The following is a 24,975-nucleotide window of genomic DNA, read 5'->3' as shown; positions in this document are numbered from 1 at the left end:
AAAAGTTTGAGGAGTATTGGTATTAGTTCTTTTTTTTCTTTTTATTCGTTTATTCACATGTGCGTACATTGGGTCATTTCTTCCCCCTGCCCCTCACCCCTATCCTCTCTCATCCTCTCCCTCTCGCTTCTAGGCAGAACCTGTTCTGCCCTTATCTCTAATTTTGTTAAAGAGAAGACATAAGCATAATAAGAAAGACAAAGCATTTTTGCTAGTTGAGTTAAGGATGGCTATACAGAGAGATTCCTAGCATTGCTTCCATGTACAAATGTGTTACAACCCAAGTTGATTCATCTCTAACTGATCTTAACACTGGTTCCTGATCCCCTTCTCCTGTTGACCTCTGTCATTTTAAGGTTTCTATATTAGTTGCTCTAGAGTGGGGACATCAAACGCTTTCATGTTTTGGGTTTGCTACCTATCTCTATACCTCCTGTATGTGCTCTCCTCTTTTCATGTGACCCAAGTCCAACATAGTTCTTGTTTAAAGGTCTGGTAAAATCCAGCAGTGAATCCATCAGGTCTTGGGCTTTTTTATAAGACTCTTTATTGCTGCTTCAATATCATTACTTGTTATATATCTATTTAGGTATTTATATCCTCTTGATTCAATTTTAGTTGGTCATATGTGTCTAGAAATTTATCCATTTCTTCTAGTTTTTCCAGTTTATTTGAATATAGATTTGGCATTTGTTTTGGTATCCCTTTTTTCATTTCTAAATATTAGAAATAAATAACAACAGCAAAAATTGGAAAATCATTGGGGAATATTTTGGCATTATAATTAAGTCCATTTGGTCTATGATGTCATTTATTCTGAAGTTTCTTTGCTGATTTTTTTTGTCTGGATGAACTATCTTTTGGTAACAGTGGGGTGAGTATTGAAGTCTCTTGATGTCATTGTGTTGGGGTCTGTCTGTACTTTAAAGTTCATTAGTGTATGTTTAATGAAGTTGGATGCATAACAATTGTTATTTCCCCTTTATGCATTGTTACTTTTATTAGTATGAAGTGACATTCTTTGCTTCTTATTATTAATTTTGGTTTGAAGTCTACTTTATCTGATATAAGTATAGCTACTCCTGCCTGTTTTCAGGTTCCATTTGCTTGGAAATTTTTTTCCACCCTTACACCCTAAGCCATTATTTTAATCTATGAGATGGGTTTCTTGTAAACAACAAATCATTGGTTCTCCTTTTTTAATCCAATTTGCCAATCTTTGGCATTTGATGGGGGTTTTGAGACCACTAGCATTCAGTGTTAATATTGAGATATATGTGCTAATTCTTGGCATTTTGTTGTTGTTGTGTGTGTGTGTGTGTGTGTGTGTGTGTGTGCATGTATCTGTGTGTATGTGGGTGTGGAATTGATTATTTGCCACTCTACAATTACTTATTTTCTCTTCCTCTGAGATTTAATTATTCTCATCCTTTTGTGGCTATGCTTATTTTCATCTTGTATAAAATTCATTTGATTATCTTCTGGAGTGCTGGCTTAGTGCTCATATATTGTTTTAGTTCCTATTTGTCAAACATCTGAATGAAATCCTTCAATAAGAATAACTTTGCTGAGTAGACTATTCTAGGTTTGAAATTGTTTTTTTCCCAGTGATTGAAATACCTCATTCCATGCCCTTCTTACTTTTAAGGTTCCTACTGAGAAATTGCTGTTATTTTGATGAGTTTACCATTAGATGTCATTTGATGTTTTCTCTCTTAGAGCCTTCAATATTCTTTCCTTGTTCTCTGTGCTTATTGTTTTTTCTTCTTTTTTTATTATTCATTTATTCACATGTGCATACATTGTTTGGGTCATTTCTCTCTCCTGCTCCCACCCCTACCCTCTCCCCCCCTCCTCCCTCCCTTTCAGGCAGAACCTGTTCTACACTTTTCTCCAGTTCCATTCAAGAGTAGAAATAAGCAATAATAAGAAAGACATAGCATTTTTGCTAGTTGAGATAAGGACAGCTATACAGAGAAATTTCTAGCATTGCTTTCATGTACAAATGTGTTACAACCCAGGTTGATTCATCTCTAACTGATCCTTACACTGATTCCTGATCCCCCTGGAGAGGTTCTATTTTGGTCATGTCTGTTTGGTGTCCTGGAGGCCTCTAGTAACTGGATGGGTGTCTCTTTCTTGAGATTTGGGAACTTTTCTGCTATTATTTTCTAGAAAATAATATTGTTTCCTATGCCTTTGGCTTACACCTCTTCTCCTTCTTCAATACCCATGATTCCTATGTTTGATCTTTTAATGGAATCTCAGAGTCCTTGCATATTCCTTTCATAATTCTTAAATCTGTTCTCCATTCCTCTGTTTTTTCCTTTATCTCTATTGTGTCCTCAAAAGTCCTGAAATTCTTTTCCACTCACTTGTTCCAGTCTGCCGTAGTGGCTTTTGCCTGTATTTTTCATTTGACTTAAGACACTTTTTATTTCCAGGATTTCATTTGGCTTTTTTTCTTGAAACTTTCTATATTTTGTATTAAGCTCCTCTTTCACATCTTGTATGTCTTCTTTATTTCATTCATCTCTTTTTTTATATATTACTTGATTTCATTCTGATGTTTGTTTGTGTGCTCTTTGAGTTCATTTAATTGTTTCTGTACCTTCTCAAACTTTTTATCCATATTGACTTGGAAGTCATTGACTTCTTTTTGTATAACCTCTTTCAATTCTTTAAATATTCTTATCATTCTTTTGAACTTGGAAACTGAAGTTTCATCCCTTTCACTGTCCCCCAAATCCTTTACTGTGTGAATGTTGACCTTTGGAGGAAACATATTCCCCTGCATTCTTCTATTTACCATGCTTCTATTTTGAGATTTGTTCATGTGTTGTCATTTAGTTAGTTGGACATTTTAGTCCATTGAAATCTTTCCCTTGACTTCATTTCTGTGTTCTGGCTAGACTGGTCATTGTCTACATTGTTATATTGTTTCTGTTCACTAATCTGAGGATATAACTTAGCAATAACAATTTCAAGAATTTAATGTCAAACCAGTTATGTAACACCCTTGGCAGGATTATTCATAAACAGGGGTGTTGGGGTATAAAGATTGTTTTCATAGAGAGTAAAACTTAGGTCATAAAAATAATGGGAGTGGAGGAGGAGATGAAGAAGAAGGAGGGTGGTGAGAGGGGAGAAGAGGTGTGAGGCATGGAGACTACAGGGTAGTAAGTACCCAATATGTGTAGAGGTATAGTTCAGTCATTGTGGAGCAGGGTGCACTTTTTAGGGATTGCAGAAGGATTGAAAGGATGAGAATAATATATAAAGGTGTTAGAATAAACCGCTAGTTGAGTGATTTGTGAAGAAAAGGTAGGGAAATTAGGGGAAGGAGAAAGAAAAGCAGATAAGGAAAAGGAAGAAGATAGAAGAAAAAGGAGGAAAAAAAAAGTTAGAATAAAAGAAAGATAGACAAATTGAAATTTCAACAAAATGGAAAAAAAAAAGATTTAAAAATTTTTAAGTCAAGATTTCTTCCTTATTGTGCAGAGGGGTTGGTTTCCTCTCTGTACAGTGAGTATACTGGACACTCCCCTCCAATTTCTGGTCCTCAGACTTTAGTTCTCACATGTTTCCTCGGGGTGCTGTCCTTTGCTTACTTTGCAAGCCTGCATCCTTTTAGATAGGGGCTTTCTCTCAGTCCTTGCACCTCCTTAAGATAAATATTCTGGCTGTGTTACAGTCAGTAGTACTCCTCCCTACTGGGTTCATTTGGGGCTGTTTAGTTATAAGCTTCTCTTAAGGCATGACAGTCAGATTCTGTTTACTTGGGTAGGTGGAGCTAAGCAGAGGAGAGTAACCAGCCTCTCCTGATGGGCAAGCCTGCGAGATTTATCTCAAGCTGTTTGGCAAAAGCTCTTCTCTAGTAAGGCAGTCAGTTTCAGTTCACTAGTAGGCTTCTTGGAGGTGGTTAAATCAGTTATTATTTCCCACAAGCTGGACTCAAGCTTCTCTTTCTCTAGAGAAGCATGTGGGCTGAACTGACAATCATGAGCTCCCTCCCCCACCAGGCATGGTGGGAGAGTTCACTGTTTTATTAGGCCAAAAAGCTTTCTTCTGGAGGAATACAATCAGATGCGTGCAAGCTGAGCTCCACTATCTTCCAGGCCTAAAAGCAGCACGATCACCTTAATAGGTTGTGGGCACCTCTCTCTGGTATTGGAGGTCAATGGGCCTGGGCCATGGGCAGCAGTCATTGATTCCACAACAGCAGCACTTGTTCCATTTCTCCACAGTCTGGGACTCCCAAGGCTCTTGCAAAACTCAGCTCGCAGTCTTATATGTGGATTTTTAGTATTTTGGATGGTCATACTGTCTTTTTGTGGACTGGAGCCTACTCTAGACCAAAAAGAAAAACCAAAAACAAAAAATAGAAAAATCACTTCTGCCAGCAGCTGAGTGATGACACAGTTGCACCCATGCAACTGAGGCAGGTTTGTGCTTTAAAAGGCTTCTTTAAATGTTAGTCATTGTAGATATGGTCTGACTATTTTGGAGACCTCTTATTTAGCAAACAAGCCAAACAACCTGCCTTTGCTGCCATGAAACTGAGGTTATCTTTTAGCCTTGTGGGAGTTCAATGTTCTAGGGTCTATCAGAAATCTTCCATCTTGGTTTCTCTGAAACTGGAAATCTTATTCACTGTTGGTGGGAATGTAAAATGATGCACCCACTTTGAAGAACAGTTTGGCAGTTTCTCAAAAAGTTAAAAATACACCTAAGCTAGGTTTCAACCATTTCACTCCTAGATAGTTAACCAAGAGAAATGAAATCATATGTCCATACAAAGATTTGTTCACAAATGTTCATAACAACTTTATTTTGAATAGCCAAACTAAGGAACAAAAGACCATCTGTAAGGTGAATGGGTAAATATGTGATCTATGCATACTGTGCAATACTAAGAAATAAAAACAGTGAACTGTCCTTAGTAAAATAATTACAATTCAATAGATCTTTTCAAAAATGGCTCTAAGAAGTCTGTATCTCCACAGGCAAAGAATAGAATTGGGCCCTTTCTGTATTCCATACATGAAAATTAACTCAAAATTGATTATAACTGTAAGAGATAAAACTACCAAACTCTTAGAATAAAACATAAGGATTTGTTACTCTAAATCAAGCACTTTTTATATATAACACTAAAGACTTGTAAAAAGAAAAAATGAATAAATTGGGCTACGTTAAAATTGAAACTTTCCTGCAAAAAAGCTTTATATCTAGAATGTGAAAAAAACCAGCCCATACGACTGAAGAATATATTAGAAAATCATTTGTCTTACAAGGGTCTGCTATCCAAAGTGTATAAAAAGAATTCTCACTGAGCCAGGCACAGTTGTTGACACCTGTAATCCAAGTACTCAGGAGGCTGAGGTAGGAAATTCTCAAGTTCAAGGCCAGCTTGGGCTATATAAGCAGACCCTGTCTCTCAAAAAAATAAATAAATAAATAAGGAAGAATTATTTTAACTAAACAAAAACAAAGAATAATTGTCTAATGAGATAATGGGCAAAGAATTTAAATGCATACAAATAGATGACTAACAAGAATATGACAAGATACTCAACATTATTAATGATGAAAGAAAGGAAAGTCAAAACCACAAGAAGATATCACTTTATGCATATCAGGATAATAATAATATAATAATAAAGTAGCAAGTGTTGGCAGGAATGTCAAGAAAACTGAGGTCTTTGTGAATTTTTACTGGGAATGTAAAATTGTTCAGCAGTTGTGAGAGACAATTTGACAGATCCTCAAAAGACAATATGATGTAACACTTCCCTTCAGAAGTATTTACACAATGAAATTGAAAACAGGTGATCAAACAAAAACTTGTACATGAATGTTCATAGCAGCACTAGTCTGGTCCCAAAGTGAAAACAGCTGAATATTTTTCATTCACCTGATGAATAGAAAAATAAAATATTTGGCAGTAAAAAGTATTCTATACTGATATGTTTTACATCATAGATGGACCTTGGAAATATGCTGAGTGAAAAAAGCCAGGTGCAAAGCCTCACATTATGTGAGTACATTTACGAAAAATGTCCAGAAGAGGCAAATCTATAGAAATGTAATAACTAGGGTGGGGTAGGTATGCCAAGTGGGAGAATGGATAGTGACTATTAATGAATATGAAATTTCTTGGGGGAGGACAAAACTATTTTTTGGTGGTACTCGAGGGTTCAATTCAGCCCCACACTTGCTAGGCAGGTGCTCTACCACTTGAGCAATGACTCCAGCCCTTTTTTTGCTCTGATTATTTTGGAGACAGTGTCTTGCTTTATGCCCAGGCTGGCCTGGATTACAGTCTTCCTATTTGTGCTTCTCCATGTAGCTGAGAATGATAGGTACACGCTACTGCGCCAAGAGGTCTCACATACATACTTTTTGCCCATGCTGGTCTCTAACCATGATCTTCTTAATCGCTGCCTCCTGAATAGCTAGCATTACAGGCTTGAGCCACTGTACCCATCTAGGACAAAACTATTCTGAAGTTAGATTGTACTGATGTTTGCACAATACTATGAGCATACTAAAACATTTAATCGCACACTTTAAATGGCCCAATTTTATAGTGTATGCATGGTATGTCAATAAAGTTTTTTCTAGAAAAATGAATAGCTATCCTTATCTCAACTAGCAAAAACCCTTGGTCCTTCCTATTATTGCTTATACTCTCTCTTCAACAAAATTAGAGATAAGGGCAAAATACTTTCTGCCTGATAGTGAGGGGGTGGGGAGGAAGAGGGAGGGGGTGGGGGGGTAAGGGAGGGGGCAGGGACAAGGGGGGAGAAATGACCCAAACATTGTATGCATATATGAATAAAAGAAAAAAAATAAATTAATTAGAATGAAATAAAAAAGAAAAATGAATTGAGCTGATACAGACAGCAACATGAGTGAATCTCCAAATAATTATGCTCAGGGAAATAAACACACACAAAAATGTGCTTATAGTATATGACTCCATTTTTATTAAATTCTAGAAAATTCAAACTACTCAATAATAACAGAAACCAGATCACTTGTTTGCTGGGAACAGGTGTAGTAAATTAACTAAAAAGGTCATAATGAAAAATTTTAGTGATAATTGATATGTTCATGATCTTGATTTTAGTGATGGTCTTCTTGATATTTACATGTGTCAAAACTGACTTTTTAAAAATCTGGTCACATTTTACTTTCAGTATAAAGACAATAGGCTGACCCTGTCAGCATGCATAAATTTAAGGAGTATATCATTGGGAACTTTTAAAAAATTACTTGAAGATAAAAATCAAGTTAAATATGGTATGCATAGAAATAAACTATGTATTTGAGAAGTCTTGTATAGATGATTGATAGTGAGGACTGAGTGTATTTAAGCTATGATTAAGCAACCACAAAAGCTTATTTTTACTGAGAGAAATTAACATCTTACAAAAGTTGACAATGGATGAAAACATGGGGACCCCAAATTAGGAGATGTATGAAGGGAGTTAGTAGAAAATGTAAGAATGTAAAAAAAAGAAAAAGGTAAACGACAGAAGAGAGAAATTTTTTCAAATAAAATAATCTGATAATGGATTACTATCCATTTATATATATATATATATATATATATATATATAATAATTCAGAGCAACAAACCAAATACACAATTCAAATAAAAATTGTCAAAAGATTTGAATAGACATTTCTCCAAAGGAGATATACAAATGGCCAATAAGCTTGTGAAAAAATGCTCAATTTTCTTAGTCGCTAGAAAAATGCAAATGAAAACCATGATGAAATACTACTTCACATCCATTAGGATGGCTACTATAAAAGCAAAAAAGTGAAAATAATAGATGTTGGTGAGGATGTAGAGAAATTGAAACCCTTGTGCTTTTATTGGTAGGAAAGTAAAATGGTATTTCCACTGTGGAAAAATGTTATAGCAGTTCCCAAAACAATTAAGTGTAGAATTACTATATGAGTCAACAATTACACTCCTGTATATATAAGCAAAAGAAGAAAAGACAGAGACTGAAACATACATGTATACCAATGTTCACAGCAGCATTATTCACATAGCCAAAGCATAGAAACAATCCCAAGTGTCTGTTGATGGTGAATGAATAAAGAAAATATGGTAAATACATACACTGGAATATTATTCAACCTTAATAACGAGTAGTGATGGTTGCAGAATAATATGAACTTACTTTGCCACTAAATAGATCAGTATCAGTACATAATTTAACTTTTAGTTTTAGTAGCAAAATATTTTATATAAAAATAATGTGGTTGTATCACTAAAATACTTTTTATAAAATAGAATAACTGACTTAACCTAATTATAAAATAAGCTGAGTTTACAAATAACATTTTTGATATTTCTGGATTTTCTTATTTCTTTGAGTTTAAACTTTATTGACATTTGATGTTTATCTTTTTTTTAATTTTTTTACAAATACAGGTATTTTCAACACTTGCTTTCTTCTGAATCATGTTTTTTCTCCTACCATTCAGTCGTGACTCTCCTGAAAAGAGATGATTAGGCAAGAAGGCCTGGTTGCTAAACAGTGGCTATTAAAGCTTCAACTCTTGTTACAAGGTACAGCTTTCTTTATTTAAATAATAATAATAATACATGACCAAAATTAGAATTTCCAGTATTAGGATATGTTTGAAACTCAACTTCAAATTTGACTATTAGTGGAAATAGTTGTTTCAATGTTTTTATTATGAAATTTAAAAGTTCAAATTATGATAGTTTCAGGAATTATTCAGTGGAATGATCTGAATTTACTTGGCATTTCTATTCACTATAAAAGTATATATGTTTTTAAAATACTGTATTCACTCTTGTATCACCTCATAAATAGATTTTCCAGGATTGTAATATTGCTGTAACAATACTTCCCCCTTTTATAGCATTTCCATATTCATATTCTTTATCTAAATTGATTTAACCCTTACCTACTACCTAAGTAAGGTAAGACATTTATTCTTTCTTTTTGTTAATTGAGAGACTTAGACCTTAGAGAGGTTAAGCTGCTTAGAATCATAGATTGTTAGGGATTTTAAGATCTCTGAGCATAGCCTTTTCCTATTGGAAATGAGGAAGCTGAAGCTCAAGGAAGTCACACAGCTGAAGAAGTCATTACCTTGGTAACATAGCTATTTATTGCAGAACTACAGCAAGAATATAGGTCTCTGAAATCTTAGTCTAGCATGCTTGAAACAAGCCAGATACTATTTCTAAATAGTAGTTGTAGATTAAAAAGTATATATATACTTCATTAATTTCCTAAACATTTCTCCTGCTTTGGGGATTATGTAAACTTTAGTTTTAAACTGCCAGTAAACATTACTGAGTACGTATCAGAATGATATTAAGTGCCAGTGGTAAGAGACAGATAAAAAGTTAGATCAAAAAGAATTAACCTAGAAGGTAACACACACACACACAGGAAATTAATGTGAGTCAACTCCCTGTATAGTTATCCTTATCTCAACCAGCAAAAACCCTTGTTCCTTCCTATTATTGCTTATACTCTCTCTTCAACAAAATTAGAGATAAGGGCAAAATAGTTTCTGCCGGGTATTGAGGGGGTGGGGGGGAGAGGGAGGGGGTGGAGTGGGTGGTAAGGGAGGGGGGGATGGGGGCAGGGGGGAGAAATGACCCAAGCCTTGTATGCACATAGGAATAATAAAACAATAAAAAAAAGACACTGCCCCATTCTCAATTCACTATCCATTTTTGCAATTTAGTGGAGTCAGATACATATATAACTCTGCATTAATTTTCTGTTTTGATATAAGAAATTAGGACAGATGTATTATATTTTAATTACAAAGGAATGCAGTAATACACTCTTGAAAAATCTCAGGCATTACTAATAAAGCTAAAGTTCCTCAGATCATTGTATGTAGTATCATACTATTTGTATTATTTTACATTTTGTTTTTTTACTTAGGAATATATTTTTCATTCCAGAACAGATCATTTGTGTCATTGCTGTTTGGTTTTTGTTTTCTTGAGACAGGGTCTCGTTATGTAGCCCAGGCTGGTTGAACTTTCTAGATAGCCCAGGCTAGCCTTGAGCCCACGATCCTGTTGCTTCAACTTCCCAAGTGCTGGGAGGCACTGGCTCCTAAGTATTTCTGAACAATTTTCCATAACATGAATATATCAGTTTATTTTTTCATTTCTCATGTCAGTATTTAGTTTGTAATTTTTCACAATTTTAAATATTGCAGTAATGTGCGTCCTTATATAGGGTTGCTTTTATATATGTTTAAGCATTTCCCTGGGGTAGGCAGCAAGAAATGAAATTGGTGGGTGATAAGGAATGTACTTATATTATTCCTATATTATATTAGCCAGCATTTATATCAACCCCTTTCTCTATTTGTGGACTATGGACTCCTTATTTTCTTTTTTCCCCTTATACTTCAGGAGAAAATGGTTGGCTGATATAATTAATCATTCCTATGAATTCAAACACTGTCCTTTATTTTGTACATGTCTGTGCATGTCTCTTACTCATCATCCATCCTCTGTTCTGTTTGCCTTTCTCGCCTCCCTTTTGAGTGCACATACCTATATATTCTATGTGTGTTCTATTCTCTCCTTTGTATATTTGCTTACATAATCGTAAACACCACATATGTTTTATTTTGCTGTTTAAAATTAGATGAATGGTATCGTGCTGTACTTGCTCTTTTATGCTCAACAATTGTGTGTTACTGAGACATTTTAAAATACACTGAAGATCACTTTTTTCAGGTGTACAATTCTATGAATTACCTCAAACTTACTGAGTTATGCAACAACCATTATGACCAAATGTAAAATATACCACCCCAAAAGTTTTTCTCATGCCACTTTGTGTCATTTTGCCCACTCACCCCTATCACCTAGCAACCACTGACCTCTTCTCCCTGGCTATAGACTTCTGTTTTTCAGAATGTCATATAAATGGAAACATATAGAATATAGCCTTTGAGCCTGGCTTCTTTCACTTTGCATCATGATTTTGTGATTCATTTGTGTTTTTGCTTGTGTTAGTAGTTCATTCCTCCTTTTTATTACTGAGTATTATTGTATGGATGTATCACAATCTTAATTCATGGACATATTGGATGTTTCTAGATTTTGATCATTATTGCAGTAAACTTCCACATACAGGTGTTTTTATGGATATATGACTTCATTTTTCTTGGGCAAATATCTAGGATTATGATTGCGGAGTTGTATAGTAATTGTATGTTGAACTTAATTTAAAGTAACTTCCAAACTGTTTTGCAAAGTGAATAGACCACTTCATACTCTGAACAGCAATATATGAAAGTTCCAGTTATTCTGTCTCTTTGCCAGAATCTGTTTGTCAGTTCTTTTTTTATTTTTGTCATTCTAATAGGGATATATTGAGATCCCATTGTGTATTTAATTTGCAAATACCAGTGGTGTTATACATCTTATTATGTGCTTATTTATTCTATTTGTATATCTTCTTTGGTAAAGAATTCACTTAAACCTTTTGCCTACTTTTAGTCCTATTTTGTTTTCTTATTATTGAGTTTTGAGAGTTTTTATATAGTCTTGATAAAAATAATTTGTCAGATACATGTTTTGTAAACATGTTTCCCAGTTTCTGATTTTTTTCATTATCATAACAGTGTATTTCAAGGAGTAGGGTTTTTTACTAGATCTTAAGGGTTTTTACCTTGTAATAAATAGCTTTATTGAGTTCTAATTCACACACCTACAATTCATGCATTCAAAATATATAAGTGGTTTTTAGCATACTCACAAACATGAGCAACCATCACCATAGTCAATTTTACAATGTTTTTATTACATCAAAAAGAAACTTCATACCCTTTAAGAATCACCAGCTTAAGTCTGCATGCTCCCTGGCCCCACAGCCTTAAGCAACCACTATCTACTTGCTGGCTCTGAATATTTTGCCTGTTCTGGGCTTTCACATGAATGGAAGCATACTATGTGCGGTCTTATGTAACTGGTTGCTTTCATGTAGCATCATGTTTTCAAGTTCATCCAGGTTGTTGCATATATCAGTGTTCATTTCTTCTTTTGGCCCAGAGTTATTTTCTGAACCCAAGAAGCCTAAATCCAGAATCCCGGTGTTTGACTACAGTGCTGCCTTGATTTCCCCATCACTAGATTTTAGTTTTTAGAGTCGTGTTAGGGTTACAGAAAAATTGAGCAAAAAATGCAGTTTCCATACACCCTTTTTCTAACTGCCCCCACCAACACAGTTATTCCTATTATTATCTTGAGTCATTGTGGTACGTTTGTGATAATTTGTTAGCCAATATGAATACATTTAACTCTAATGGCCATATTTTACATTAGGATACATTCTTTGAATTAGACAGTTTTATGAGTTTTGAGCATCCTTCATATATGTCACATATCCACCAATGCAATATAATACAGAATAGTTTCTCTGCTCTAAATGTTCCCTGGGCCCATTTAGTCACCCGTACTCCACATCTCTTGAACTCCAAGTATCTACTGATCTTTTTCCTGTCACCATAATATTTCCATTTCCAGAATGTCATATAAGTGAGGTAATAGAGTATGTAACCTTTTTAGACTAGCACCTTTCTCTAAGCATGTGTTTCCTCCATGTCTTTTTATAGCTCACCTCTTATTACCAATGTACACTATTCCACTTATGGATGTACCAGAAGCTGTTATACAATCACCTATTGAAGAACATCTTAGTTCTTCCAAGTTAGAAACATTATTGTGCAGATTTTTGTACAGACATAATTTTCAGTTCATTTGGATAAATGAAATGTGATTGCTGGATCATATGGTACTCCTATGTTTGGCACTATGAGAAATTGTCAAATGTTCTTCCAAATGGCTGTAACATTTTGCTCTTACATCAGCAATAAATGAGAGTTGTGGCAGCTCCACATCCTTGCTAGCATTTGGTTTTGTCAGTGTTTTAAATTTTAGTCATTCTGTATAGTAGGATTTTATTGTTGTTTCAGATTACAATTCCCTAGTGACATGATATTGAGCATCTCTAATCTGATTATCTGCCATTTGTCGATCTTCTGTGTGAGGTGTCTATTTAAATCTTTTGATCATTTTATAATTTCATTTTTTTCTGATTAGTTTTAAGAGTGCAATGCATATTTTTATGCCCATTCCTATCAGATACATGTTTTGTGGAGATTTTTCCCAGTTTGCAGTTTGTCTTTTCTTTGTCTTTTAGAGTATATATGACAGAGTAGAAGTTTTGAATTTTGTTGAAGCCCAACATAGTAAGATAATTTAATCAAATTTTTTCTCTTGCTGTGGTTTTCATCATACTTTTGATGTTATGTCTAAAAAGTCATCACCAAGCCCATGGTCACATGGATATTCTGCTATGTTAGTTCCTAGAAGTTGTATAGTTTTGCATTTTACATTTAAGTCCATGATACATTTGGAGTTAGTTTTTGTGAAAAAAAATAAGGTCTCTGTTTTGAATCATTTTTATATATGGATGTCCAGATTTTCCAGCATCATTTGTTAAATTGACTATCCTTTTTATTGAATTACCCTTGCTCTTTTGAAAGAATCAGTTGAGTATGTGTGTGTCTGCTTTGATCTTTATGCTGTCTTCCATTGATCTATTTGTCTTTCCTTTCACCAGTGCCACACTGTCTTCATTTTGGTGGCTTTAGAGTAAGTCTTCATGTTGGGCATTATCAGAAGTTCAACATTATTCTTTAGTATTGTGCTAGTATTGTGTGTCTTTTTGCCATTCAGTAAAATTTGTAAACTCGGTTTATTGATCAATGGATCCATCAGTAAATTAAGAGACACAGAAAATATGGCCTTATCTGCAGGGAAGTATTATTCAGCTATATAAAGGAATGAAGCAATGATTCTACCACATGGATAAACCTGGGAAAGCTTATGTAAAGCATAAGAAGGCTCACACAAAAGGACACATATAATATGATTCTATTTTCATGAAAATTCCAAGGTAGGCCAATCCATTGAAAGAAAAAGGAAATTCGAATTTGCCAAGAGCTGGCAAGATGCAAAATGCAGAGTGACTGCTTAAGGGTTGCAGGGTTGCTTTTTTGGGTCATAGCTATTGTGAATTTCATGGTATTGTACAGCATTGAAAATGTATTGAAAGCCACAAAATTGCTATAATGGTGAATTTTATATTATGCAGATTTTACCTTAATGAAAAATATGGTTTAAAAGTAATTGTTTCATACAGTAGGAGAGTTTTGGAAAAAGCTGAGTATAAAACTTTTCATACATTTTATAATATTATGTTTTCTTTTGAACATTTTATTTTTTTCATGTTTAAGCATTTTATTATCATGCAATAGTCATATAGGGAGTTTCACTGGGGCATTTCCATATATGCTTACAATGTATCTTGGTTAGGTTCATCCCTACCATCATTCTCTGTCATCCCCTTCCCCTAACTTAAAATGATTTCAGTGCATTTCAGTGTTCTCTCTATATACATGTATGTAAAGTACATAGACCATACTCACCCTCTTTACCCTCTCCAATCACCCTACCTCTAACAAGACCTGTTTTACATTCTTAAAGTATATGTTCATTATTCAGAGGGGTTTGCCATGATATTTCACCTGTGAATAACCAGCCCAGCCCCCTCTATTATTCTCCCTTACCCTTTCTCCTTGTGTTGTTCAGTAGCTTCTAGTACATTTTGATGTGCCTTTTTCCTACACAGATGGGATATTTACTCTCTATAAGTCTCTTTTCCTCTCCATCTTCCCCCTAGTCTCCTCAAACAGTCCTACTATGGAAAACATGTGCTGTATACATACATACATACACACATACATATGTGTGTGTATGTGTATGATCATGCTTGTATTTATGTATAAATTTATGTTTTGGATCTATCTTCCACATATGAAAGAAAACATACAACCTTTATCTTTCTGACCCTGACTTAGCTCACTTAACATGATGATCTGCAGTTCCATCCATTTATCTGCAAATGACATAATTTCATCTTTCTTCATGGACAAATAATATTCCATTTTGTGTGCATATGTATATGTACATATATATATACATATATACATGTATGTTCACATTTTCTTAACTTGTTCATCAGTTGTAAGGCACCTGGGCTATTTCTATATATTGGATATTGTGAATAGTGCTGCAATAAAAATGGATCTGTAAGTGTCTTTATTGTATCCTAACTTACATTCCTTCAGATTTATGCACAGGAGTGGTATCACTGGATCAAATGGTAGCTGTGTTTTTAGTTTGTTCAAGAACCTCCATACTATTTTCAATAGTTGTTGTAATAATTTACACTCTCACCAATCCATAAGGGTTTCTTGTAGCTGCTCCAACATTTGTTGTTGATGTGTTGTTTATGATAGTCATTCTGATTGGAGTAAAATGAAATCTTAATGTGGATTCGATTTGCATTTCCTTTATATTTTTATGTAGTAAGGATTTTTATTGTCAATACAAGAGATATACCGAAGACACAAATAAGTTAATTTTTCTGACAATTTTAGACTCTAGGGCTTTGCTATGAAAAGGTCAGCTCTTATGTAAACAAAATACCATCCAAAACAAAAACAGGGAGAGATCCAAGATGACGACTGGGACACAGCCACAGACCTCCTGAGCTCCGTGAACCAGAGACTTTGCTGAGAGGCTGGAGACACACTTGGCTGAGGTAAAGCACCAGGGAGAGCTGAAACATCAGCACTTTGAACCCCTAGCTAGTGGAAGGCTTCTCCATGCCACAGCATACTAAAAGAATAGCCAGCGCTACACGCCAAGCCCCTCCCCATAGGCCCATGGAGCTGCTGCTCCTCAGGCCGTGGGCTCTCCAATCCTTGGGCCCATGCCGAGGCCACGTTCCCCCAAACTCCCACCCCTCACACCCGCACAATCTCCACGGGACCAAGCCCCTAAGGCCTGCCAAGCCAACAATCCACAGACATTCACGATCTCCACTGGGCCACACTTCTCAGGCCCACATAGGCCTGCACAATCTCTGCTCTGCTGGGCCCTGCCCCTAAAACCTGCCAATCTAGCAATCCACAGACATTCACGATCTCTGCTGGGCCGTGCCTCTCAGGCCTGCACAGGCCTGCACGATCTCCAATACATGGGTCCCATGCCCCTAAGGCCTGCACAGGCCTGTACAATCTCTGCTGTGCCGAGCAACGCCCATAAGGCCTGTCAAGCCAGCAATCCGCAGACATTCACAATCTCTGCCTGGCCACACCCCTCAGGCCTGCACAGGCCTGCCCAATCTCCACCAGGACTGTGCTCCTAAAGCCTACCAAGCCAGCAATCCACAGACACGCACAATATCCACTCTGCCAGGCCCATGCTCCAAAGGCCCACTAGTTCTCCTCAACTGGCCCATAGGCCCATGGGAGCCCACCCACCTGCCACCTGCCACAAGAGGGCTCCAAACCTGTCTAAGAGACACACACAGACAGGTCTGGATGCTAAAGGAGTAACATCAGAATAACTAAGACTGCAATTCTACTGTTCCAGAAATGGTGATTTTTTTTCTTTTTTTTTTCCCCTTCTTTAAGGGTTTTGCTGCCTGGTTTGCTGTTTGGTCACCCACCATCTCTCTCATTTTTTCCTCTCTTCTCTCTTCCTTTTATCTTTCCATCTCTTTCTCTTTTTTATCCTTCGCTCTTGGTTTTGTTAATATTAATATTCTAACCCAGCTAAAACTAAATTACACATAGTCCAGGGATAGAAACAGTACCTAGTGGAAATATGGGAAGAAGAAAAGGGATGGAAACCATTCTCCCCTCCAAAATAAAGTAGTACAGGATTTAGAATGAAATGAAGAAAATGGATACCTAGATCCAGACTCCAACAAAACAAAGATAAACTATACCAAGGAACTCAAAGAAGCCCACAAGAACACTCTGAAAGAAGAAATCCTACAAGTATTTAATGAGAATTTCATAGAGATGTTACTAGTCATGGTCAACCAAAACATACAGGAGGCACTCAAGAAATTCCAAGACAACAAAACTAAAGAATGTGAGAAAACACAGAAACAAATAAATGAAATCATAGGAACCCTAAATAAATACCAAACTGAAACAGAGATCACCATAAACAGAGAGATAAACGAATTAAGGGCAAAAATTGACAATATTAAAGAGGAAATAACCCACGATATGGAAAACCTCAGAAAAAAAATGAAACAGAAATACAAAACAAAATGGAAGGCCATTCCAGCAGAACAGAACAAACAGAAAACAGAATCTCAGAACTTGAAGATGAAATGGCAATTAAAGGAAAAACTGAAGAACTATTAGTTCAACAACTCAAAACTTGTGAAAAGAAAATGCAAGAACTCACTGACTCCATCAAAAGACCAAACCTGAGAATCATGGCCATTGAAAAGGAGAAGAGGTGCAAGCAAAAGGAATGTGTAATATATTCAACCAAATAATAACAGAAATTTTCCCAAATCTAGAGAAAACTATGCCCATTCAGGTACAGGAAGCCTCCAGGACACGGAACAGACCAGACCAAAATAGAACTACCTCATGACATACTATCATTAAAACAACAAGCTACAGAGACTAGAGAAAGAATATTGAAGGCTGTAAGAAAGAAAAAACAAATAACATATAAAGATAAACCCATCAAAATCACAGCAGACTTCTCAACAGAAACATTAAAAGCAAGAAGAGCATGGAGTTAGGTTTTCTAAGCACTGAATGCAAATAACTTCAATCCTAGGATACTCTACCCAGCAAAACTATCATTCAGAATAAATGGAACAATAAAAGTCTTCCATGATAAGCAGAAACTAAACCAATATATGATCAGCAAGCCATGACTACAAAAGATTCTCCAAGGAATTCTGCACACAGAAAATGAAAGCAAACAAAACCATGAAAGGGCAGGCAGTACCAAACCATAGGAGAAGAAAAGGCAAAGTAAAGAGTAACATTGATTCAGCTACACACAATCAAACCCTTAATCAACAAAGACAACTACATGACAGGGATCACCACATACTTATCAATACTAACACTGAATGTTAATGGATTAAATTCCCCCATCAAAAGACACTGATTGACAAACTGGATTAAAAAGGAAGATCCAACAATCTGCTGCATACAGGAGACACACCTCATTGGCAGAAATAAGCACTGGCTGAGAGTGAAAGGCTGGAAAAAGATTTACCAAGCCAATGGCCCATGAAAACAGGCATGGGTAGCAATACTTATCTCATACAAAGTAGACTTCAAACCTACATTGATCAAACAAGATAAAGAAGGACACTCCATACTAATAAAAGGGGAAATACACCAAAAGGAAATAACAGTTATCAACCTATATGCACCCAATGTCAATGCACCCAATTTCATCAATCATACTCTGAAGTACCTAAAAACATATATAAACTCCAACACAGTGGTAGTGGGTGACCTTAATACCCCTCTATCACCGATAGATAGGTCATCCAAATAAAAAAATCAATCAAGAAATCTTAGAACAAAATCACACCATAGATCAAATGGACCTAGCTGATATCTACAGAATATTTCATCCAACTTCTGCACAATTTACATTCTTCTCAGCAACCCATGGAGCCTTCTCCAAAACTGATCATATCTTAGGGCACAAAGCAAGGCTCAGCAAATATAAGAAAATAGAAATAATCAGATGCATTCTATCTGACCACAATGCATTAAAACTAGAAATGAACAACAAAAACAGCAGTAAAAAACAAACAAATAATTGGAAGATGAATAACACATTTCTCAATGATCAGTGGGTCATAGATGAAATAAAAGAGGAAATTAAAAGATTCATGGAAGTTAATGAAAATGAAAACATGACCTACCAAAATCTATGGGACACAGCAAAGGCAGTCCTAAGAGGAAAGTTTATAGCCATGAGTGAATATATCAAAAGGACAGAAAGATATCAAATCAATGACCTAATACTACAGCTGAAACTCCTAGAAAAACAAGAACAAGCAAATCCCAAAACAAGCAGAAGGAAAGAAATAATTAAACTAAGGGCTGAAACCTATGAAATAGAAACAAAAAAAATACAAAGAATCAATGAAACAAAAAGCTGGTTCTTTAAAAAAATAAATAAGATTGACAGACCCCTGCCAAACCTGACTAAAATGAGGTGAGAAAAAACCCAAATCAGTAAAATCAGAAATACAAAAGGGGAGATAAAAACAAACACCACAGAAATCCAGGAAATTATCAGATAGTACTTTGAGAGCCTGTACTCTAATAAACTTGAAAATCTTGAAGAAATGAACACAGTTCTAGAAACTTACAACCACCCAAAACTGAACCAAGAGGATATTAATCACCTGAATAGATCTGTAATACAAAAAGAAATTGAAGCAGCTATCAAGAGCCTCCACCCCCCAAAAAAAGTCCAGGACCTGATGGATTCACTGCTGAATTCTATCAGATGTTTAAAGAACTAATACCAACTCTCCTTAAACAGTTCCATGAAATAGAAAGGGAAGGGACACTGCCTAACTCATTTTATGAAGCCAATATTACTCTCATCCCAAAACCAGACAAAGACACTTCCAAAAAGAACTACAGGCCAATTTCCTTAATGAATATTGATGCAAAACTCCTTAATAAAATAATGGCAAACAGAATCCAAGAACACATCAGAAAGATCATACACCATGACCAAGTCAGCTTTATCCCAGGGATGCAGGGGTGGTTCAACATATGCAAATCTATAAATGTAATACAGCACATCAATAGAAGCAAAGACAAAAACCACTTGATCATCTTAATAGATGCAGAAAAAGCCTTCAACAAGATCCAACACCACTTCATGATAAAAGCTCTAAGAAAACTAGGAACAGAAGGAATGTACCTCAATACTGTAAAGGCTATATATGGCAAACCTACAGCCAACATCATACTTAACTGTGAAAAACTGAAACCATTCCCCCTAAAATCAGGAATGAGACAAGGGTGCCCAGTACTCCCACTCCAATTCAACATAGTACTGTAATTTCTAGCCAGAGCAATTAGGCAAGAAGAAGAAATAAAAGGAATACAAATAGGTAAAGAAACTGTCAAAATATCCTTATTTGCAGACAATATGATCCTATACCTTAAAGACCCAAAAAAACTCTACCCAAAAGCTCTTAGACACCATAAACAGCTACAGTAAGGTAGCAGGATACAAAATCAACTTACAAAAATCATTAGCTTTTCTATACACCAACAACTAGGAAGGAAAATATGGAAACAATTCCATTGACAATAGCCTCAAAAAAAATCAATTACCTAGGAGTAAATTTAACAAAGGATGTGAATGACCTCTACAAGGAGAATTTCAAACTCCTGAAGAAAGAGATTGAGGAAGACTACAGAAGATTGAAAGATCTCCCGTGCTCATGTATCAGTAGCAGTAACAGTAAAAATGGCTATACTACCGAAAGCAATCTACATGTTTAATGCAATTCCCATCAAAATCCCAATGAATTTCATCACAGAGATTGAAAAATCTACCCTAAAATTCATTTGGAAACATAAGAGACTGCTAATAGCCACGGCAATACTCAGGAAAAAAGAGCAATCCTGGAGGTATCACAATACCTGACTTCAAACTATATTACAAAGCAATAGCTTTGTAATAAAAGCAGCATGGTACTGGCAGAAAAATAGACATGAAGACCAGTGGAACAGAATAGAGGATCCAGATATGAATCCACACAACTATGCCTACCTCATTTTTGACAAAGGTGCCAAAAATATACGATGGAGAGAAGACAGCCTCTTCAACAAATGTTGCTGGGAAAAGTGGTTACCTGTCTGCAAGAAACTGAAACTAGATCCATGTCTATCACCCTGTACTAGTATCAACTCAAAATGGATCAAGGACCTAAATATGAGACCTGAAACTCTTAAGTTACTGCAGGAAGGAGCAGGAAACACACTGGAACTAATAGGTATAGGCAAAGACTTCCTTAGTAGAACCCCAGCAGCCCAGCAACTAAGAAAAAGGATGAATAAATGGGACCTCATAAAACTAAAAAGCTTCTGCACAACAAAAGAAATGGTGTCTAAACTGAAGAGACCACCCACAGAGTGGGAGAAAATATTTACCAGCTATACATCAGACAAGGGACTGATAAACAGAATATAGAGGGAACTTAAAAAACTAAGCTCTCCTAAAATCAATGAACCAATTAAGAAATGGGCAACTGAACTAAACAGAACTTTCTCAAAAGAAGAAATTCAAATGGCCAAAAAACACATGAAAAAATGCTCACCATCTCTAGCCATAAAAAAAATGCAAATCAAAACCTCACTAAGATTCCACCTCACCCCTGTTAGAATAGCCATCATCAAAAGCACCACCAACAACATGTGTTGTTGAGGATGTGGGGAAAAAGGAACCCTATCCACTGCTTGTTGGAATGCAAGCTGGTGCAACCACTCTTGGAAGAAAATCTGGAGACTTCTTAAAAATCTAAACATAGACCTGCCATATGATCCAGTAGTCCCACTCCTGGGGATATACCCAAAGGAATGCAATACAGGTTACTCCAGAGGCACCTGCACACTCATGTTTATTGCAGTGCTATTCACAATAGCCAAGTTATGGAAACAACCAAGATGCCCCAGTATTGATGAATGGGTCAAGAAAATGTGGTACTAGTACACAATGGTATTTTACTCAGCCATGAAGAAGAATGAAACCTTATCATTTGCAGGTAAATTGATGGAACTGGAGAGCCTCATTCGGAGCAAGGTCAATCAGGCTCAGACGACTAAAAATCCTATGTTCTCCCTCATATGCGGACTTTGGATCTAGGGCAAATACAGCAATGTGGTTGAACCTGGATCACATGACAAGGGGAGAGCACATACGGGGGATATAGGAATAGTTAGAAAACCCAAAACATGAAAGCGTTTGATGTCCCCACTCCAGAGGAAGTAATACAGAAATCTTAAAGCAATAGAGGTTAACATGAGAAGTGGATCAGGAACCAGTGTAAAGATCAGTTAGAGATGAATCAACATGGTTCGTAACACATGGGTACACGAAAGCAATGTTAGGAATCTCTCTGTATAGCTGTCCTTAACTCAACTAGCAAAAGCGCTTTGTCTTCCTTATTATGCTTGTGTCTTTTCTTCAACAAAATTAGTGATAAGGGCAGAACAGGACCTGCCTGGAACTGAGGCAGGGGGGAGAGTGGGGGAGAGTGGCAGGGTTGAGAAATGACCCAAGCAATGTATGCACATATGAATAAGTGAATAAAAAAACCCAAAAAACAAAAACAGTGAGATTTTGAGACTCTTCAAGCCAATGAACATGTACCCAGCAAAGAGAAGTAAAAAGGCAGTTTCTTTACTTCCTGTCCTCAATAAAATGGATTGCATAAAGGTATGAGGCTCATTTTTATGTAAAATGGCTTCATTGCAGAAAAATGTTGAATTCCTCCTACTCCCCACTCCTAAATGCCAAAAAAAGTCTCCTTTTCAAGCACTGACCTGAAAAAATTAAAACAAGGTAACATTAATTGCACATGAACCTCAAGTCTATAATCCAACTGTGCTTACCACAGTCTCTACCGTTAAAAAAGTTTAACATGCAGGGCCTAGGGATTAGCTCAGTGCTCCCACATTTACTCAGCATACACAAGACCCTGGGTTCAAACTCCGTCACCACCAAAACAAAAGCTTAGTATCCATTTATCAGTACCAAATCCCTACACTCAATTTTCTCCCTTAGGAAGTTTTCATCAATGTGAGTCAATGCCCTGTATAGCTATCCTTATCTCAAGCAGCAAAAACCCTTGTTCCTTCCTATTATTGCTTATACTCTTTCTACAACAAAATTAGAAATAAGGGCAAAATAGTTTCTGCTGGGTATTGAGGCGGGGGAGAGGGAGGGGGCGGAGTGGGTGGTAAGGGAGGGGGTGGGGGCAGGGGGGAGAAATGAACCAAGCCTTGTATGCACATATGAATAATAAAAGAAAAATGAAAAGAAAAAAAAAGGAAGTTTTCAACTAAAGTGATGTTAAATTAATTTTACTTTAAAGTGCAAGAAAGGATGTGCAAGACTAGTGTTTGTTCTGTGACATATAAAAGAGAAGCATTCCTCCAACATCAGTGTCCCCAGAGGTACCAAAAGTCCTGAAGAACTGGCTACAGGACAAAGTGACCCATTAGGTTAATCAAAAAGTCCTTAGACCTCTAACTGACAAGACTGGAGCCCAGCACCTACACAGCCAGCAGACAGAGCCAGACTGTCCAAACTCAGCATGGGCCCTTAAGACATGATTTGTCAATATGTACATTGATCGTGGTAACAGAATCAAGAAGCTTAGGTTTTGGAATAAACATTATTTACCTAGTAAGCAAGGATTAAAGTTCTTGTCTAGGGTAAATGATACAAAAGTAGGTCATGAAGTCCCCCAAATATCACTGCTGACATTTTTCTAGTCTAATTTTAGAGTGGTACAAAATGGTTTCTTCCACACAAAGACAGGCTTTACCCTAATATTGCTCAAAACTCAGTTATGTCTCTAACTCTAGCCTCAGTTTAAGAAGTTTTTTAAAAATGTACCATTCTTATGTCAGAGCCAAGGTAAGAGTCCCTGGAATAGAAAGCACTCTAGAAGCCAGTGGGCATGAGCACATTCAAATCACAGGGTTTGAGATTATGGGTTCACGGTGGTTGTTTCTTCCCTTCTATCACTGGGACATCTATCTTGGGCCTCTTAAAGGTTGCTGGATCTTCAGCCATTCGAGTGGCCTGAGCACAGATCATCTCCCTGGCAGTTGGATTTTGGACTCCTTTGTAGGCCTGGATGGTAAAACTTCCAGAATCAGACTTCTGGAGGGGTCTTGGTACAAAGAGGCTCCATTTATCTGACAAGTTTCTGTCTTTATCCCTACTTCCAGGATCCATGATGCTAAAATTTGGGCCAGGTAAAAGCTGTGGAGGAACCAGAGGTAAACCAGTCTCTGGGCTTCTGCTTAGGGTAAGACTGATGAGTGCTGCTTGGCGTGGACTGGGCTGATGCAGGCTGCTTCTCTTTTGTTGTCTCTCCAATCTGCAGCTTTAGTTTGCAGAGTTTGTGGAGTGCTTCTGCCACTTGGAGGTACTGAGTACTCCTCAGTACTGAGGCCCTTGTGGGGTGTGTAGCCAGCATCTCTCAACCCTGCCTGTTACTCAAAACACTGGATGCTCTCCTGGGTCCATTCTGTTCTCCCACTGTTGTCCAGCTGCCTGTGGCCCAAAATCCAGCCATAAAGAGGCTGTGGCTGGAGAGGCTGTGGTGCAGCCCAGACCCAAGCCATTATGAGGGCAACAGCAGCAAGAGGATCCACACCACTGACCAAGGTGCACTCTTGCATTTCCTTTATATCTGGGGTTGTTGAGCATTTCTTCATGTATTTTTAGCCATTTTTATGTCTTCCTTTGAAAAATCTCTGTTCAGTTCATTTGCGCATTTCTTCTTTGGGGCATTGATTCTTTGGGAGTTTATTTTTTGAATTCCCTGTAAAATCTGGTTATTAATCCCTTGGCGGTTTTATCACTGGCAAAATTTCTCTCCCATTCTGTAGGCTGTCTCTTCACTCTGGTGACTATTTTCCTTGCTGTGAAGAAGCTTTTTAGTTTCATGTAGTCCCATTTGTCAGTCCTTTCTCTTAATTACTGAGCTATTGGAGTTCTACTCAAGAAGTTATTGTGTATGCCTACATATTCCAGTGTATTCCCTATTCTTCTTAAACTAGTTTCAAAGTTTCAGGAGTTAAATTGAGATCTTTTATCCACTTTGAATTGATATTAGTACAGAATGAATGACAGGGATATAGTTTGTCTTCTCCATGCAGCTATTTAGTTTTCCCTAGTCACATTTGGTGAAAAGGCTGTCTTTTCTCTTCTCTTGGGCTCTTTTGTCAAAACTCAGATAGATATAGTTG

At 36.6% G+C, this 24,975-nt stretch overlaps 1 protein-coding gene and 1 pseudogene across 19 annotated transcripts in view; one reads left to right on the top strand and one right to left on the bottom strand.

Moving 5' to 3' along the window:
• Nucleotides 1–24,975, top strand: part of Zc3h12b (zinc finger CCCH-type containing 12B) — a 305,889-nt gene that overhangs the window by 167,139 nt on the left and 113,775 nt on the right. For 6 of the 19 annotated variants that reach the window (XM_074063642.1, XM_074063650.1, XM_074063640.1 and 3 more), the window contains 2 exons: nucleotides 8,459–8,596; nucleotides 15,617–15,713. The exons of 2 other annotated variants lie outside the window; for them this stretch is intronic. The gene's annotated coding sequence lies outside the window, so the exon portion shown is untranslated. Of the gene's footprint in view, nucleotides 1–8,458; nucleotides 8,597–15,549; nucleotides 15,714–24,975 lie in introns of all 19 variants that reach the window. 11 more of the 19 variants (XM_074063647.1, XM_074063646.1, XM_074063644.1 and 8 more) reach the window with 4 other exon arrangements.
• Nucleotides 23,714–23,972, bottom strand: LOC109675777 (putative monooxygenase p33MONOX pseudogene; annotated as a pseudogene).

This window comes from Castor canadensis, chromosome X (genome assembly GCF_047511655.1).
Source record: "Castor canadensis chromosome X, mCasCan1.hap1v2, whole genome shotgun sequence".
Taxonomy (NCBI): Eukaryota; Metazoa; Chordata; class Mammalia; order Rodentia; family Castoridae; genus Castor; species Castor canadensis.
The sequence above is the reverse complement of the archived record's forward strand: the minus strand, read 5'-3'. Positions and strand labels throughout refer to the sequence as shown.